Here is a 14,495-nt window from a genome sequence, read left to right as displayed (position 1 = left end):
CCTGTGCCTCTTCCTGTAATCACCCCTCGGCTTCCCCTCTTCGCTCCCCCTCCAAATTCCCTGTAGCCACACAAATAAATAACTTGTTGATTTTTCCTCACCAGAGCAGCTCCCTCTGGACCAATTAGCTATTTGCATTTGTGGCTGATTTTCTTCCTTAGTGGCTGCAGATCCGCTCACGCTGGGGGGTAGTTGCCTGCCCGCGGTGCTTGGACTTTACAGCAGAAGGACTCCTTAGACAGGGAGGGTACAGCAGGGGGAGGACCGCTCCCTGGGGTCCCTGGGTCTTGCTCTGACACCACAGGGTCCCCTGCCTTCTCCTGAGCCCTGCAATGTGGCCCTTTTGAGAGCAGTTACAGTCCACACCAGAACTATTTCAACGTCCCGTACCAGAACTATGTGTTTTGTTTTAATATTGCTATTAAACAAATAAAAATGTAGCACTGATAGCAACATAAAGAAAAGTTATACGTTTGTCTCCATTTCCCTTTATTGCAAATGGTGGTAGTATGCACTGCCTTCAGAGATGGCAACACATCAGGGATACTGAGTGCCAACAGCTGGAATGGAAGGGAACAGTCCGTACCCCGGGAAGATGGCCTTTCCTCTGTGAGCATCTGCGGGGATCAATGACCCTTCAGCACGGCTCCCCCCTGCTCCCGCCCTGGAGAGGACCCTGTGCCCTTCCTCCCACTCCTGAAGGAGGAAACTTCTCCAGTTCGCAGCTGAAAAGCTGACCCAGCAAAGCGGGGCAGGGGTCTCCATGGCGCGGACGCCGGGAGCGCGCGGGGTGGGTGTTAGGCACGAAGTAGTGGACTATCCAGCGGGACCGGGGCTCGCCGCGCCTCCAGGGCTGGGGCTGGGGGCGCCACCGGGGAGCGGAACAGTCGCGCCCGGGGGACTGGGAGCGGCTGCATGTGCCAGAGCAGAAGGCGGGGCTGGGGATCGAGGCCAAGGCGAACGGACCCGCGCCCGCACGGGGGAGCCCAGCCCCCTGACCTGGGGGAAGTTGCCGGGGTGGACCCGGCCGGTCTGGGGCCGCTGGGCCGAGCCCGCTGCCCACGCACGGAGGGCTCGGAGCAGCCAGGGGCCCGGGGCGCACCGCATCCCGCCCGCCCTCATGCCTCCCGCGCACCTCACTCAGCGCCGGGCGCCGCGGGCCACGCTCGCCGCTCCTGCCACCGCCTCCACCCGTGCAGAAAGCCGCCGCCGCCGCCGACGTCCGGACCCGTTAGCTCCGCCGCTCCCTGGTTCGCCCGCAGCGGGCCGGTCCCGCCCTGGCCGGCCCTGCCCGACCCGAGCGAGCTGCCGCCGCCTCAGCCCAGCCCCTCCCCCCACCCGGCCCGGCTGGAAGGGAAGGGGGGGGAACAGGGCGGCTGCCCCCTCCCCATTCACATCCTCTGGGCTCGCCCCTCCCTCCTCCTGCCGCGCGCGCGGGCATGCTGGGAGGTGGAGTCCAGCTGCTGCTGAGTCCATAGGGGTGCCCCGCATTCAGGACTACGACTCCCCCAAAACAGCGCGCCTGCGCCCTAGGGATTGTGGGCTTTGTAGTTCGACCGGGGCTCCGGGGGTCTGCCGCTCATTAGGGGGGTGGGGGATGGGAAATCCCCGTTCCCAGAAGACCGGGCTCCCAGTGTCGGATGTGGGGTGTGAGGTGCCCCGGGGCCCGGGTTGCATACCTTGGACTCCCAGGAAGGTGCCAACCAGCCCAGGCTGCCTCCTAGACGCGGCTGTGCCGGCTGCAGCCGAGCCCAGCTGCAGGAGAAGCCTCCGCCCCACGTACCGCCGCACCCCGGGTACCGTTTCCATCCGTGCTCGCGAGGAGCCCTGACCTGGGGCTAGCCTGGCTTCCTGCCCGGCTCTGCCATCCGGAGCTGCAGCTGGGCTGCTCCGGCCAGGCCCGAGCCCAGAGCGCCCCGGGAGCTGCGTGGGCGTGGGGGGGTCCCCTCCTGGGGAAGGGGGCCCCAGTGTCTGTGGGTTTGCTGGAGCACTCACCTGCTGGGGCACCTTCTCATGCCATTCTCATCTCTTTTTCTGTTAGACGCCCTCGGTTCCTTACTGTGTAGGGTAGCGTGCACACATTTTAAATATTTTTCTACGTCTTCTCCTTTCCCCACTCCTACAAACCTAGCTCACATCCTTTAGGAAGCTCCGGTCGGCCTCAGTTTCACCCTCCACGTTTCGTTTCATCCCCTCTAGCACAGGGAAGGCCTGCACATCAGTGGTTCTCAAACTTGGGCCTGTGTCAGATTCTCCCAGAGAGCTTGTTCAGACAAAGGTTGCTGGCCCGCCCACCCCAGGCTCTGTTTCATCAGCTCTAGAGTGGGCCTGGGAGGTTTCTAACAGGTTCCCAGGCGGCTGGGCTGGGGAACCACTCTGAGAACGGCTTCTGTTGGTGTTGGTTGGGCAGAGTTCTCCCAGCTCAGTAGCATCTGCTGCCTCTGGGTGAGCTCTGACCTAAAATGGGTCCGAGGCGGGGAGTGAGAGGTGAGGAGGTGGGTTCCTGGCTTGCCAGGTATCTGAGTCTCTTACACCTACGCGGGTAGAAACTCCGGACCACCTCTGTCCTGAAGTTCCGGGAGCTGAGACCTCCGCGGGGGAAACGTGGTGGCCTCCGCCCAGACTCTAAAGCTGTCAGGTGAGAAAGGTTCTCTGCTGGACCAAACTTTAGCTCCTCTGAGACCTACCTGTTCATCCGTAGGCCCCAACCTTGGTCTAAAAATGACACTCGCAACACAAATGACTTCACCCACCCCACTCCCCTACATGAAAAGACTGACACACAATGGCGTAGTTTCTGACAGCTCAAGGCCACATCCCGGGGACGACCCTCGCTCCCTTTAAAGTTCGTAAAGCGCAAGGCTGCCCAAAGAATTGGCTGTTTATTCTAGCCAACACCCCGTGGTAGGCTCGTGACCACCCCTTGCTTAGAGGACTTACTGAAAAGGGTTTATAATTGTGACTCCTGCCTCTGTCCCTTTGAGATATATCTCCTACAACTCAGGAGTGTCTTTCCCAAGGACCTGAGAGCCATGCTCTTGAAATGTAATCCTCGGGAAGGAATAGAGCAGTGATGGCGAACCTATGACACACGTGTCAGGTGACACGCAAACTCATTTTTTTGGTTGATTTTTCTTTGTTAAATGGCATTTAAATTTATAAAATAAATATCAAAAATATAAGTCTTTGTTTTATTATGGTTGCAAATATCAAAAAATTTCTATAGGTGACATGGCACCAGAGTTAAGTTAGGGTTTTTCAAAATGCTGACACACCAAGCTCAAAAGGTTCGCCATCACTGGAATAGAGCCTCTGTCTCCCAGTCTCTGTGGGAGGTTAGGATCCTGACCTCAATAATTTCCCACAAGCAGACACAGCCGGCCTAGTCAGCATTTATACGGACCAACCCTTTGTAATTTTTTACTTCCCTGACTCTACTGAGTCCCTGCTCACCTCCCTCTGGACTCTCTCATTCTCCATCTATTTATTTATTTACTTACTTATGTTAATCCTCACCCGAGGATATTTTCCCATTGATTCTTTTTCCCCCATTGCTATTTATTTTTTATTATTATTTTATTTTTTAAATAATTCTTTATTGTTGAAAGTATTACATATGTCCCCCTTCCCCCCTTTAATCCCCTCCAATGATTCTTTTCTTTTAATATATATATATATATATTTTTAAATATATTTTATTGGTTTTTCACAGAGAGGAAGGGAGAGAGATAGAAGTTAGAAACATCGATGAGAGAGAAACATCGATCAGCTGCCTCCTGCACATCTCCCACTGGGGATGTGCCTGCAACCCAGGTACATGCCCTTGACCGGAATCGAACCTGGGACCTTTCAGTCCGCAGGCTGACGCTCTATCCACTGAGCCAAACCGGTTTCGGCTAATATATATATATTTTTTAATTGATTTCAGAGAGGAAGGGAGAGGGAGAGATAGAAACATCAATGATGATGGAGAGTCATTGATCGGCTGCCTCCTGCATGCCCCCTACTGGGGATCGAGCCTGCAAACATGGGCATGTGCCCTGACCGGGGAATAGAACCAGCGACTTCCTGGTTCTATATACTGAAATCATATTTATATCATGATAAGATATCTGGGGTTTGGTTCAAAATAATCTAGGGTTGAGGTGAAGGTATAGATACAGGGTTAGCTAAATTGATAATTGTTGGAGCTGAGAAATGATGGTTAGTTGGGGTTCATTATAAAATTTTTTCTACTTTTGCATGTATTGACATCTTCCATCATAAAATGGTTAAAAAAAATTTTCAGTCAGAGCTCTACCTCAAACCTAGCTAAAAACCAAAACCAATAGCCAACAAAAACCAATAGAAAAATGGTAGAAATGTTGGCTATTTACATCAGAGGTAAAAGGCTAATACAACGTGCTTTTGCAAATCAGTAAAAATGATCAAGAAACCAACAGGAAATGTAGAAAGTATATGAACAAGCAGTTCACAGAAAAGGAAACACAATGGCTCTTACATGAGAAGATGCAGAGCTTCATTTTTTAAAATTTATTTTAAAAATTATAAAAAACAAAATGTTATCATCTTAACCAATTTTAAGTGTACAGTTCACGGCATTAAATACATCCACATTATTGTGCTACCATCACCACCATCCATCCACAGAACTGTTTTCATCTTGCAACACCGAAATTCTGAGCCCATTAAACAAGAACTCCTCACATTCTCTTTGACCCCAGTTGCTGACAACCACCATTCTACTTTCTGTCTCTGTGGATTTGACTGTGACATCATATGAGTATGAATACAGTATTTGTCCTTTATGTCTGGCTTATTTCACTTACTATAATGTCCTCAATGTTCATCCATGCTGTGGCATGTGTCAGGATTTCCTTCGTTTTTGAGGCTGAATAATATTCCATTGTTTGTGTATACATTATAGCCATTCATTCCTTGATGGACACTTGGGTTGCTTCATCTTTTGGCTGTAGTAAATAATGCTGCTACGAACATGGGTGTACAACTATCTCTCCAAGTCCTGCTTCCTGCTTTCAATTCTTTTATAGTTATATACCCAGAAGTGATATTGCTGGATCCTATGGTAATTCTGTTTCTATTTCTTTATTTTTTTTATTTTTATTTATTTATTTTTTAAATATATTTTATTGATTTTTCACAGAGAGGAAGGGAGAGAGATAGAGAGAGTTAGAAACATCGATGAGAGAGAAACATCGATCAGCTGCCTCCTGCACATCCCCCACCAGGGATGTGCCCGCAACCCAGGTACATGCCCTTCACCGGAATCGAACCCGGGACCTCTCAGTCCGCAGGCCGACGCTCTATCCACTGAGCCAAACCGGTTTCGGCATGTTTCTATTTCTTTGAGAAACCACCATAATGTTTTCCATGGTGGCTATCCCATTTTACATCCCCATCAACTGTGCACAAGTGTTTCAATTTCTCCACATTCCCTCCAACACTTATTTTCTCAGAGCTTCACTCTTTTTCTTTTAAATATTCACCCAAGGATATGTTCAGAGAGAGAGAAAGGGAGGGAGGGAGAGAAACATCGCTCCATTGCCTTCTGCACGTGCCCCCACTGGGGATCGAACCTACAACCTAGGTATGTGCCCCAAACAGGAATCGAACCCGCAATCCTTTGGTGCACAGGATGATGCTCCAACCAACTGAGCAACCCAGCCGCGACTCAGAGCTTCACTCTTAATAAAAGAAATGTAAGTTAAAACCACACTGAGATATCCATTTTCGCCTATCAGATTGGCAGAAATAAAAAAGCTTGATAACTATCTTGGCAAGAGTGTGAGGGACAAGGATTCTTGTACACTGCCAGTGTGACTGAAATTGTACAGCTTCTATGAACAACAACCTGCTAATATCTTAAAATTACACATGTACACAACATTTGATTCAACAGTTTATATGAAAGTATCCTATTTGCACATGTTTTGGTTACATATAGAAATAGTTTGTTACACCACTGTAAGAGCAAAGATTAAAAATGATCTAGCCCGGATGGTGTGGCTCAGTTGTTGAGTGTCGACCTATGAACCAAAAGGTCAGGGTTTGATTCTCGCTCAGGGCACATGCAGTCTCGATCCCTAGTGTGGGGCATGCAGGAAGCAGCCAATCAATGATTCTCTTTCATGGTTGATGTTTCTATTTCTCTCTCCCTCTCCTTTCCTCATATATTTAAATGATCTAAATGCTGATGTTCAAATTAAAGACTGAATGAATGGAATTGGGGAAGCTTCAATTGATGATGTCTTTTGTTGTCCGCATAGCCCGTGTTTCTCCCAGAAATGCCTGGGAAATCATGCTCCTCCCTTCCCCGCCTCCTAGTGGCCTACAGCCCGTGAAGGACTGAAGAGCGGTACAAAGCCCAGCTCCCGTGCTTCTGAGAGGGATAAACCTTGTGGTGCATTTTCTGTTCCAGAGTTCACTGGAGGATCAGACTGAGGCAAGACTTAGATGAAGCCACATCTTTGGGCTTCTTCCCCTATCCTGCTTCCCTCTGTCTTAATAAATCATTTGCACTGGAATCCCTGTCTCAGGCTCTGTATCTAAGGAACCCAACTTAAGATACCATGTGGGCAGTCCTGGCTCCCAAGGGGTTTCCTGCTTCCATCTCATCCAGGGCCCTGCAGATGGGACCTCTACCAAGAAGCCTTCCCGGACGCTCATTCATTGGCGGCATGTTTAATAAGAAGGAAGTTGGACGCCTACTCTGGCCAGGTACTGCACTAACCTCTTTTTTTAAAAAAAATATTTTTATTGATTTCAGAGATGAAGGGAGAGGGAGAGAGAGATAGAAACATTGATGAGAGAGAACCATTGATTGGCTGGCTCCTGCACGGCCCACACTGGGGATCAAGCCTGCAACCCGGGCATGTGCCCTTGACCAGAATCCAACCTGGGACCCTTCAGTCTGCAGGCTGATACTCTATCCCCTGAGCCAAACCAGCCAGGGCTGTGCTAACCTCTTTATGTGCGTTAGCTCATTGAATCCTCCCAAAACTCCGATTAGGTAAATACAGATGAGGAAGCTGTATTCTTAGGGATGAGGAGACTGAGGCTCAAAGAGATGCAGTGGATTGCTCACACAGTAAGGGAATGATGGGAACTGGGGAGGATTTGTCAGATTTCAAATCCTTGTATTTAACCACTGGGTTCTACCGTATATGATAACATCAGAACATTTTTTTTTTTTTTTATGGCTATGTCTTCCCTACCCGAGACAGTGGGGCTACCCACAGAGCTGAGAGCTTGGCATTTTTTGTGTCTGCTGCTGACAGATTGCACGGAGGGCTTCATGTTATCAAAATCCCTCAAGCATCTTTGCCTCTCAGTCTGAAAAGTGCAAGTGGCCTTGGAACCACTCCTTACCCCTCCAGCATGCCGGCCCTGGGAGGTGGGATGAAGCCCTTTGCTTCTGAGCTCCTGGGGGGCACATTGTTTTCCTTGAACCCTTCCACACCCAAAGCTGTAGCTGCAGGGATGCCTCCCACTCCACTGCAGAGAGGGATCTGCATTGATGAGAAGAGCAGCAGTGGGAGGCAGCTAGCTCATCACTCCCCTGGAGGCCTCCTGGGTTCACAGAAGAAAGCGCAGGCACTTCAGTGTGGGAAGGAGGGTGAGAGCTGGGCCACGTGAAGAGGGGGAATGACCCCAGTGGGAGAAGTCTGAGGGAAGGAGAAAAATTTGGGAGAGGAGGTGGGTAGTGGAAACTGGCAGGGGACGGCTCATTCATGCAACAAACTGTTTCAACCACCTACAACGTTCTAGGCACGGTTCTAGTGGACAAACCAAAGACCCTGCTCTAATGGGGCAGCGTAAGCATAACCACAATAAACATAGTCATAATGATATGTTAAACAAAAGAACCTTTGTGGCCTAAAGCTTTTCTGAAAGAAAGGGTTTATTGAGTCATATGCTAGCCAGAAAAAGGACCATGTCCTGGGACATACACAGTCTAAATCACCAGTAGCAGGGCTAGATGGAGAAGAACATGGGCCCAGTCCTGGATCCTTTATACGATGGGTTTGGTGAAGAAAGGTGTAAGCTGTTTTGAAAGAACTTACACTGCCTCTGTTTAAAGAGGGGTTGGGAAAAGGTCAAGCCGTAGCCGTTCTAGGACAGATGCATAGCCGGTAAGGAAGAACTATTTCCAACTTCTGGATTGGTTGTGGGCAACAAGCCAGAAAGCTCATGCATAATCAGGATGAGGCGGTTCTAGTGGTTCGCTATTTTTTCTTTAGATAGCTCTCTGGAAATTAATCGAAAGTTTTAACAGACATTCAAGAATGTGAGTCATCTTTTGTCGGTTTTGGCCTGTGGTTCTGTTAACTGATTAATCTCTTCCCCCTCCTCCCACCCTCTAGCCTGCCATAAATCAATTTAGGACATCTCAGAATTTTTCCTCTTGTCAAATGGTTAGTACTTTTTGAGCATTTTACTATACAACAATCTCAGCATTCAATACTGTTATTAACCCATTTTTACAGATGACAGGTGACAAGGAGACGCAGAGTAACCAAGTGACTGGCCAAGGTTACACAGAGGTAGAGTAGGGTCCCCCATCTCCTTTGAGACCGAAGGCAGGGCCTTTCTGGCTCCCTGTTAATGACAGTAGATTTGGAAAGTACCTTCTTGTAAGAAAAATTCCAGAAATACAGATAAGGCTTAAGTTCTCCTTGCCTCTCCCCGTTCCTGGCAGTCTCTGCCCCAGAGTGTGTTCCCTTCCAGTCCTGTTCCCACACATACTGTGTGTCCATATACATTATTTTAAATAGAAATTTGAGTAGAAGCTTGTTTCTTTTTTTAAAAACATATTTTATTGATTTTTTTTACAGAGAGCAAGGGAGAGGGATAGAGAGTTAGAAACATCGATCAGCTGCCTCCCGCACAGCCCCTACTGGGGATGTGCCCACAACCAAGGTACATGCCCTTGACCGGAATCGAACCTGGGACCCTTCAGTCCACGGGCCGACACTCTATCCACTGAGCCAAACCGGTCAGGGCTATATACATTATTTTTGACATGAGTGGCTTCCCGCGTACATAGGGTTCTAACTACTTGCTTCTTACCCCTTAACAAAATGTATTGGACACGTTTCCTATTGTACACACAGTTCTGCGTGGTTCTAACTGCTGCATAGTATTCCATTGCATGGATATGCCTTTATTTCCCCAGTGCCCTAAAGAAAGAGCGTTTCCAATCTCCCGCGATTACAAACAAGGCTGCCATTCAGAACTCTGCTGATCTCCTTTCCACTGCAGAGTTGCGAAGTGTCTTCCGTTAGTACCCACGTGCATAAAACCCAGAAAGCACTACAACCAACTGCTAATCCAATGGCAGCCGTTCAAGCTCAGGCAACATCTATGCTTCTCCCTTCCCCCGCCCTGCTCCAGGATTTTTTTTTCCCCCCTCGGGAGAAAAGCAAGTCCCGGCCAGAAGGTTAAACAAACAAACCCAAACCTGAAAGCGCGAGTCCCAGAAAAGGAGCCTATGTCTTTAAGGCGCACTGGTTCCTCTGGGAGTTGTAGTTTTGTTGGCCCACGGAGCCACCTTCTCGCCTCACCTTCTTTCTGGATCTGATCACTGACTGCCCTTTTGGAAAGTGCTTGCCCTGCGATAGGTGGGAGCTGGTTTTTTTTTGTTTTGTTTTGTTTTGTTTTGAGAGGACAAGCCCAGGCCGGCGGAGAGGTGAAACTACATTTCCCAGGGTGCGCCGCGAAGGGACGCGCAGCCCCTCATAAAAGCCGGCTGAGCCCAGCACCAGGAGGAGGCAGGTACGTCGGACCACGCGTTTCCGCTTCGCGCACCTCACTCCCCACTCGCCAATTCTTGGCCTGATCTCTGCGAGGGGCAGGACCGAGGCAGGGAGTCCCCGAGAGCTCCGCTGGCGCCCCTGGGCACCCACTGGCTGTAGGGGGTGGGGGTCAGCAGATCCTGCGTCCCTTTTGCTGGGGTCTTTCAATGGGGGTTCCGAGACTTGGGAACGGGGAGGAGATGCGGCTCCAGGACCTCCTCGTCCCGGAGGCAGGTGGGGTGCTGGATGCCTTCGCTGCTGATTTTGCGTTGAGGTCGCTTTTCTGCCTCTGTGTCCCGTGGGGTCTCGTCACTATGCACAGATCTCAGTTACGCTAGTCCCCTCTTTATCCGCAGTTTTGCTTTTACGATTTCATTTACCTGAGGTCTTCCATCTGAAGAATATTAAATGCAAATTCCAGAAATAGACAATGCATGCTTAAAGTTGTTTGAAGTTCCGACTAGACTGATGAAACCTCCCCTGGCCTGCGCCCTCCTGCCTGGGGCATAAATCACCCCTTTGTCCCACGTAATCCCGGCTGTATACTGCTACCAGCTGGTTAGTAACTTAGTAACTTCCTTGGTTATCAGATCCACTGTCAGGTATCGAAGTTCAAGCGACGCTTATTTGACTTGATAATGGCCCCATAGTGCAAGAGTAGTGGTGCTGGCGATGCAAGCATGCCGAGTAGCCATAAAGTGCTTCCTTTATGGGAGAAGGCGAGAGTTCTCGGCTTAATAAGGGAAGAGAAAAAATCGTATGCTGAGGTTGCTAAGATCTATGGTAAGAATGAATCTTCTATCTGTGAAATTGTGAAGAAGGAAAAAGAGATCCGTGCTAGCTTTGCCGTCACTTGAAATTGCCAAAGTTATGCAGCCGCCCTAAGGGATAAGTGCTTGGTTAAGATGAAAAAGGCATTACATTTGTGGGTCGAAGACAGGAACAGAAAATGTGTTCTGATGGGTGGCAACATGTTGTGCCGGAAAGCAGTGAGCCTGTACAAAGACTTCAGCCAAGGGTCCCCTGAAAAGAGTGACGCCAAGCCATTTTTACAGCAAGTGATATAAAAATCCCGGAGAGGCTGTGTGCGCTGCGAAGAAGCTGCTGCCACTTTTCCAGCAGAAGTTGCACAAGTTGATTAAGGAGAAAGGATACCATCCGAAGCTAGTCTTCATAGGTAGGTATGTATGCATAGGAAAAAACATAGCATGTATAGGGTTCATACTATCCTTGGTTTCAGGCATCCCCTGGGGGTCTTGGAATGTATTCCCCGTGGATCAGGGGGGACTACTTTGCTGGCCTTTTGTGTAATTTACAGTGTCATTTTACTCCCTATCAGTTTCCACTTTTTTTTTTTCTTACCAGAAGGCAAATCAGATTCCTCCATGTGCCTGTTTTTCCCTTGAAAGCTTTAAAATGCAAGGTCCCTGCCCTACCTTTCTTCAAACAGCATATGAAAAAGTCTTAATATTTTCTGTCCCTGATTCTCCTTCCCTCCCCCAATTTAGCAAATAGTATTTCAACTAAAAAAGTGGGCAGAATATTGAAATAGAAGGCTATTTTCTAAGTTTTCTGTACGGATGTCAGGTATGACCGAGGGCAGAGGCCCCGGGAGAGAGATATCTTGTTCCTATAGGGTGGTTAAGAACATGGACCTTAAACTTGGAAACACCTGTTCGGCCTGTACTAGCTGTATGACCTTGGGCAGGCTATTTCATCTCTTTAAGCTACAGTTTCCTTACCTCTACCATGAGTGTGGTAAGATCCAATTCTTAGGGAGGACTGCAGAGTAGGTCATATGAGCTGATACTACAATGCCTTTGGCATGGTGCCTGAAAAAAGCAGCCCCTAAGTATTAGCTACAAGTATCATGCCACCTTTTGTGTTACCATAAAATACCCTTTTGGCTGATCTGGCAAGGCATGCTCCTCAGCCTTGCTTGATTTCCCTAGGCCTTGCCTGATTATTACTATTTTTTTTAAATATATTTTTACTGATTTCAGAGAGGAAGGGAGAGGGAGAGAGCGCCAGAAACATTACTGATGAGAATCATTGATCGGCTGCCTCCATGCCCCCTACTGGGGATCGAGCCCACAACCTGGGCATGTGCTCTTGGTCGTAATCGACCCCAGGACCCTTCAGTTCACAGGCCGAGGCTCTATCCACTGAGCCAAATCATCTAGGGTTTCCCTGATTATTTTTCTTCTTCAGGATCATCTTTGACTCAGAGAATATTTCAGAGCCTTCATTTCTACCAGCTTCAGGGCCAAGTTAAACGCTCCTGCTTCCTTTTCCTGCTGGAGAGAACTACCATTCATTGAGCTCCTGCTATGTGCTGCATATTTTACATTTTATTTAATGCTGGTAACTGTCCTAGGAGGTTGGTATTGTTGGCCATAGTTTTCAGATTAGGAAATTGAGGCTCAGAGAGATGAAGTAACCTGCTCAAGATCACACAGGAAGAGGCCGAGATGGGGAGAGAGCCCGGGGGGGCTGATTCCCAGCCCAGAACTGTTCCTCTGCTCCAGTCTCTAGTTGTATGCAGTCCAGATAGGGCTGCCCTCCCTCCTCCCGCCATGACCTGTCATCTGCCCATGTCTCCTATCACGGTGCTGAGGCCAACACTGAGCTCAGACTTTTGGACTGTCCTGGGGGCATTTCTTCCTTGCTCTCTTTTGTCACCTTTGCTTGGGACCAAACATCGTTAGTACCATGACTTAAATAAGAATCAGAGAGATCCGGGTCCCAGTCATGGTGGTAGCATCTATTAGCATCTGGAGAATGGACAGAACACTTACCCTGCAGGGAGGTAGTGGGAATGAGAAATCATCTTGTCTTAACTGTGGGTCAGAGTGGGGGAGCCCACTTCTCATGGCTGTGATCATGAACGTCCTCCCCGTTTCATCGCCACCTGAATGGAGCACTTTATATATATTTACTCCTTTTGTTCTTGTTTTCAGTCCTACACAGCAGGTCCAGTGTAGTGGTTAAGAGAATGGACTTTGGAGCAAAAGTGTCTGAGTTCAGATTTTTATTTATTTATTAATTAAATTGATTGGGGTGACATTGGTCAACATGAACATAAAGGTTGTTCTGTGGTGTGGGTTTCTGTGTTGCAATATCTGTGCATTGCACGGTGTGCCCACCGTCCAGAGTCAGATCATCTGTCACCACGGAGTTCAGGTTTGACTCTGCCGCTTGCTAGCTGTGTGACCTTGGACATGTGACCCAGTCTCTCTGTGCCTCAGTTTCCTCATCTATTTTTTTTTTTAGGATAAAGATGGTCCTTTCCACACATTAAGTGAGAGGTTCAAACAGTGATTTTTTTCCTTTGAAGGTGCCAAGAAGGAGATGATATTATACTCTCCATGTTGGTTCAGGTTCTTGGAGAAGCCGAGACCAAGATGGGGTTAGATTTACTGGCGGAGGGAAAACGAGGAGGGAACTGGAGGAAGCAGGGAAGTGGTGGGCGGGAACAGTCTCAGACTGCAGTGAGGTTCTAAGAGTTTCTGGTAGGTGGGTGGGCAGTCCTGGAGCCAAGACTGCCTGTCAGAGGAACCCTAAATTGCTGGGAGGGGTCTGTCTTCCTGGCCCTGCTGCTGAGTCATTGGTTGGGAGCTGCTGGGAAGCATGGCCTCCAGGGGAACAAGCTGGGGGACATTGGTCAGTGACACGCCTGCGTCAGGAGACTGGAGGGGGTAGGGGTGCCAAAGATCACACAGTAAGTTGGTGGACAAGCTGGAATCTCTCGCCGCCCATTTACTGGGAAGGCCATCTGGGCATCCCTGGGAATGCCTTGGCCCTCAGGAGCCTGGCCAAGATCTCAGCTCAGATTTCCCCTCTGGATTTCCCTGCTGGGCTGAGCAGGGAACAGAGCACTTTCTGTTAGTGGTTGAGGCTTTCCCTGCCAGCTTGTGGGAGTGTGGGTGTTGCGACGTGGTGGGTCTCTCCCGGTGGCAGAGGAGTCGGGCCTAAGAAGAAACCTGCTGAGGTTCAGGTTTCCTGCTGGCTCTGGCTGGGGTGCGGGCTGGCCATGAGTTCCTTGTGCCCCTGGGAAGGCATGCAGCTAGCACCACCATCGCTCTGACACTGAGCTTTGGGGGTTGGAGGGAGGAGGTGGGGGAGGGCTGCTTCGTAGGACAGCAGTCGGGACTCTGCCAGAGGCTGATGCCAGGGCACTCCTAGGGACCTGTCTGCAGAGGTCTTGGGGAGGCCAGGGGCCCTGGAGTCAGATTGGTTTCCCGTCTGGTAGGAGAGAAATGTTGGGGGAGTTAGGAAGGGGTGAAGACATTGCTTTGGCCCCATCTTCCCCTCACTTGCTCAGAGTGCCTGAAAGAAGATGGTGGCAGGTGGGGTGGCAGCCTCTTTCAGGGAGATCCCCCCTGAAGTCCCTAGAAGTGGGCACTGTTGGCACCCTGCCCAGATCCCTAGAACAGGCTGGTGCCCTCCTCCCACAGCTGTCCCCTTCCCCAGGGAATTCCCTTCAGCCTCAGGAGCCTGGGAGGTTAGACCTTCCCTCCCCCGGATCACAGCCAATGACTGAATGCTGAGGGGCCAGTGGTCCAGAAAGGGTAGGCCCTTGCTTTAAGGTGGGACACCCTGTCTCCCCCACCCTGCTCCCCTCACTTCCTCTCCTGAGGAGATCACGTGCACCCAGAATGAGAACGTCAAAGACACGCT

At 49.7% G+C, this 14,495-nt stretch overlaps 1 protein-coding gene and 1 long non-coding RNA gene across 4 annotated transcripts in view; one reads left to right on the top strand and one right to left on the bottom strand.

Annotated features, from left to right (window-relative positions):
• ST3GAL2 (ST3 beta-galactoside alpha-2,3-sialyltransferase 2) overlaps positions 1-1,902 on the bottom strand; it is a 42,930-nt gene extending 41,028 nt beyond the window's left edge. The window contains exon 1 of one of the 2 annotated variants that reach the window (XM_081107034.1): positions 1,680-1,902. The gene's annotated coding sequence lies outside the window, so the exon portion shown is untranslated. Of the gene's footprint in view, positions 1-1,135; positions 1,288-1,679 lie in introns of those variants that run through there. The other variant, XM_081107033.1, reaches the window with a different exon arrangement.
• On the top strand, positions 1,649-6,543 carry LOC308530415. 2 transcript variants are annotated; one of them, XR_013996843.1, is made up of 4 exons: positions 1,649-1,796; positions 2,547-2,638; positions 5,626-5,720; positions 6,288-6,543. It is a non-coding gene; the product is annotated as an uncharacterized lncRNA (long non-coding RNA). The 2 variants fall into 2 exon arrangements; XR_013996844.1 differs by lacking the exon at positions 1,649-1,796 and adding an exon at positions 2,385-2,445.
• Positions 6,544-14,495: the final 7,952 nt, after the last annotated feature.

Source organism: Myotis nattereri, assembly GCF_964212035.1.
Source record: "Myotis nattereri genome assembly, chromosome: 15".
In the NCBI taxonomy this organism is placed as follows: domain Eukaryota; kingdom Metazoa; phylum Chordata; class Mammalia; order Chiroptera; family Vespertilionidae; genus Myotis; species Myotis nattereri.
The sequence above is the reverse complement of the archived record's forward strand: the minus strand, read 5'-3'. Positions and strand labels throughout refer to the sequence as shown.